Here is a 4,969-nt window from a genome sequence, read left to right on the forward strand (position 1 = left end):
CCAATTCATATTTTGTTTTTGCATTATGTCTACTGTAATATAGCTTTTCCATGGCTTAATCCACTGATATAAATTGATAGGTTCATCAAAACAAGCAAACTATGCATCAAAAACAGAATCTGTCAAAAACAGAACAGTCTGTAGAAATCTGAACATTTACCATACTTCTCATACCCCAAAACTTCTACCAAAATTAGGAAAAATAAGCAATTTGTACAGAAAGACAATGCAAAAAGAATCAGAACCATTTGACGTTCCAGCAAAAAATGTAAAATCGTGCACTACAGACAAAGTTTCTGTCCTGCACTGTACAAACCAACAAGCTTTGTAAACATCCTAAAGGCAAACCTTGGCACATTATTTTTATAATACATTAGAATTGTACAAGGGGATAATTACTTTTGATGAAAAGTTTCTGTAATCAAGATTCACAAAGTTTCCATGAGCATGAACAAAGTTAAAGGAGCTCTCCCACTTCAACAATGCTTGTCTCTCTCACTTTCACTTTCTTTTTTGAAAAGTTTTGGGTTCCCCTATTTATTTATTTATTTGTTTTTAAACTATATAAAAGCACTCAACAGAAATAAATGACTCTCTAAAACTTCCGGGTTGTCTCCCTGGCAGCGCTTTGTTTAAAGCCATTAAGCTAGGCATATAGTGCTCAAGTAATGGATCCACCCGGATCCCAAGGTATATCAAAGCCAATTTTAATTAACAATGATTTGTGATTTAGTAGTGAGCACAAAGTAACATATATCAAGCAATGATGAAGTCTAACTCTCTTCCTATGCATCGGCATGTCATAAAAGAACAATTCATGCACACATAGTAAAGGCCAATGCATAGTATAAGTAGTTTCTTGCAGTTTTATCATATTGGAAACATAGAGAGGTGGAGATATAGTTCCTCTCTCGTAATAATTGCAAGTATGAGCAGCAATCACATGCATATTATATCCATCAAAATTATCATGTGCAACGGTAAAAGGCATCCCATCAATATAATCCTTAATAAGCACAAACTTCTCCGATATAGTGTAGTTGAGAGAATTCAAAAAGATAATAGGACTATCATGCGTGGGTGCAATAGCAACAATTTCATGTGTAACATAAGGAACTATAGCAAGTTCATCTCCATAAGCATAACTCATATTGGCATCTTGGCCACAAGCATAGGAAAAGCATCATCAAAAAGGGGTATTTGAAGAGAATCAACGGGATCATAACAATCATCACAGCAATCATCCTTCGGTAAGCACGAAGGGGAATTAAACAATGTATGAGTTGAAGAGTTACTCTCATTAGAAGGTGGGCACGGGTAGCTAATCCGCTCTTCCTCCTTCTGTTCTTCGCTCTCCTCATCATCTTTTTCATTCAATGAGCTCACAGTTTCATCAATTTCTTCTTCCATAGCTTCCTACAAAATATTAGTCTCTTCTTGGACAGAGGAGTAGTCCTCAATATATAGTTTAACATCGGCATTAGAAGCATAATTATCATAGCAATATTCAAGTATGGCAAAATTTTCAGATTTGTAGAGAGTAGCATCATACTTTTCAATCAAAGAAGCAATTTCATAAGCACCCTTAAAAGCAACAAATTCTTCAATTTGTTGAACATCATAGTAATTATAAACACCCTTAGCATATGAAGATACGATTCCATTATCACTAAACAAGCATTGGTAGGGAAGGTCTTTCTTAGGGTTCTCAGAACAACAAGTAACACCATATATTTCACATAAAGTCCCAGCATAGCATTGCAAACGATGAATTTGATCCAATAAAAGTTTCCCCTTTTCAGATATACGGTGTCGCAAATAACAAGCATGCTCATCTAAAGATTTTCCCTCAACTAAGCAAGTGGGGGTTTCGGCACGAGCACAAAGGGATCGAAGATGATCCAAGTAAAAACCTTCAGGAGTGATAGATTTGAGTGGTTCTTCAACCATTGGTTCAGTAGGTACAACTAATTTTTTTGGTATTTTGCATTTCCTACCCAAAACTAAAGATAGAAAACAACTAAGAATAGCAAATAAAAATTACTTAGTGATAAAGCAAACAAGCACACATGAGAATATTCACCCCACGCTATGACTCCCAGGCAACGGTGCTAGAAAAAGGTCTTGATAACCCACAAGTATAGGGAATAATTGTAGCCTCTTTCGATAAGTAAGAGTGTCGAACCCAACGAGGAGCTAAAGGTAGAACAAATATACGACTCTACGCACACTTAGTGTTCGCTTTACCTAGAACAAGTATGAAACTAGAAGTACTTTGTAGGTGTTATTGGATAGGTTTGCAAGATAATAAAGAACACGTGAATAAAAACTAGGGCCTGTTTAGATAAAGAAGCAATAAAGTAAATATAGCGAGTGTGGAAAAGTGGTGGTAGGAGTTGTGAAATTGTCCCTAAGCAATTGACTACGTTACTAGATCGGTAGTCACTATTGCAATTTATTTGAGGGAGAGGCATAAGCTAACATACTTTCTCTTCTTGGATCATATGCACTTATGAATGGAACTCTAGCAAGCATCCGCAACTACTAAAGATCATTAAGGTAAAACCCAACCATAGCACTAAAGTATCAAGTCCCCTTTATCCCATCTGCAAACAACCTACTTACTCGGGTCTGTGCTTCTGTCACTCACGCCACCCACCATAAGCAAATCATGAACATATTGCAAACCCTACAGCGGGAATCCCTCACGCTTGCACGACATGGAGAGTACCATAGGACAGCACCAATAATAAAACATGCAACTCAAACCAATCATAGCAATTCATCAATCACCGATAAGACAACATAAATCTACTCAGACATCATAGGATGGCAACACATTATTGGATAATAATATGAAGCATAAAGAACCATGTTCAAGTAGAGGGTACAGTTGGTTGTGGAAGAGTGGACCCCTGAATATAGATGGGGGAAGGTGATGAAGATGTTGGTGAAGATGGCGGAGGTGTTGGTGAAGATCGCGGTGATGATGATGGCCCCTGGCAGCGCTCCGGCGCCACCAGAAGCAAGGGGGAGAGAAGCTCCCTTCTTCTTCTTCTTCTTCTTCTTCTTCTTCTTCCTTGACATCCTCCCTAGATGGGAGAAGGGTTTCCCCTCTGGTCCTTGGCTCCCATGGCGTCGGAGGGGCGAGAGCCCCTCCGAGATTGGATCTATCTCTCTGTCTCTCTCTGTTTCTGCGTTCTCATATTCTTCCCCTTCATCGTTTCTTTTATATCCGGAGATCCATAACTCCGATTGGGGTGAATCTTTCGCCCAGATTTTCTAATAAAATTAGCTTTCTTGCGGCAAAAGAAGAGCGTCAGCCGCCTTACGGGGTGCCCAGGAGAGTCTAGGGCGTGCCGGCCTCCCTGGGGCGCGCCTCCCTGTCTCGTGGCCGCCTCGGGCACCGTCTCGCGTTGATTCTTCCTCCCAAAAATCACAAATATTCCAAAATAATTCTCCGTGCGTTTTTATCCCGTTTGGACTCTGTTTGATATTGGTTTTCTCCGAAATATAAAACATGCAACAAACAGGAACTGGCACTGGGCACGGGATCAATATGTTAGTCCCAAAAATAGTATAAAAAGTTGCCAAAAGTATATGAAAGTTGAATAATATTGGCATGGAACAATAAAAAATTATAGATACGACGGAGACGTATCACTATGTCAGGAGTGTGGCGGCCCTCTTGGACATCAGAGCGCGCGTAGGATGCTGGTACGTAGTGGTGGGCGCCGCCGTTGAGATCAAGGTTGGGGGAGATGGGAGGGGTGCCCCTAGGCGTGCTAAATAAAGGAGCCTGGGAGCTGGCCGGGCGCCTCCAGGTTGCTGCCAATGCATGGGTGCTTAGATGAGGTACTAAGCACATTAAATAGCTTAGCAACTATACTCCCCAATGCATAGGTGCTTAGCTTATGGTTGCTAAGCTTGCTTCATTTAATGATTTAGCAACTAAAGTTCTTCATGTATTGGTGGACTTCTTTCCTTTAATTGTTTTGCCTAGGTTTACGAGCTTAGCATTGTCTCTTCCTGGGTCACCACATTCGTCTCTCTCCTCTTAAATAACTTCCCACATCAAATTTTTTGCCTATGTCGAAGGCTTAGCACCTGTACAAGGTGGAGTATTGGGAGAGGCCTTAATGGATTTTTAGCAACGGTAACATTACTCCTCGCTTGAATACCGGTGGACGATCTCCAATCACCCACTATGCTGCATCGCTGCCCATTAATGCGTCGCTATCTCTACGCATTTCCCGCACACTGCCCTTCCCAAAGCAGACACTCTTTCTTGCCATATTCGTTGTGCTAACCGGGCCGATGTTAAACAACAGATGATGGCAAGCGAATATGTTACATTGAGCTTAAATGGGCTTCTTGAGGGAGAAGGGTATGATTAACCATAAACCACCGATTTTGTGACAGGAGTAGCAGCCAATGAGGCATCCAGTCCACTTAGTACTATTTAAAAGTATCTTACGGCCAAAAAGCGACCATCACAAAATGATCCAATGGTTAGGAACGGTGGTGGACTGAGAGGGCAGGAAAGATGCTCGGGTATAATGTATCTATATGTCCTTCCCACGATATTGAGCATGAACATTTGTTGTGCTTGGACCAGCGTCCCTTAAGGTGCACACTATCCGGATAGACTTTGCTGGTTGCCACCCCAATATCTTTGGGACATAGAGTGGATGTGACTTTCACGGTGATTGGTGATGTACCAACTATTGTCATACCCATGCAGCAACCGTACCAAATAAGGGCACTCACACCTACATGAACTGTTGTTTACTGACTCTGGCTTCCCCTGCACACCAGCTAGCACATGTCATGGTCAGCGCAACTAAATTAGTGATGGGAGCCCCACAAATAAAAGGACAGAAGAGAAGAGAGTGGCGTTTTGGCACATGGGAGCACGTGTTCCTATTTTTAAAATTTATTTTAAACATACTTTGAAATATCAAAAAAA

The sequence above is a fragment of the Triticum dicoccoides genome, chromosome 5B (genome assembly GCF_002162155.2).
Source record: "Triticum dicoccoides isolate Atlit2015 ecotype Zavitan chromosome 5B, WEW_v2.0, whole genome shotgun sequence".
In the NCBI taxonomy this organism is placed as follows: domain Eukaryota; kingdom Viridiplantae; phylum Streptophyta; class Magnoliopsida; order Poales; family Poaceae; genus Triticum; species Triticum dicoccoides.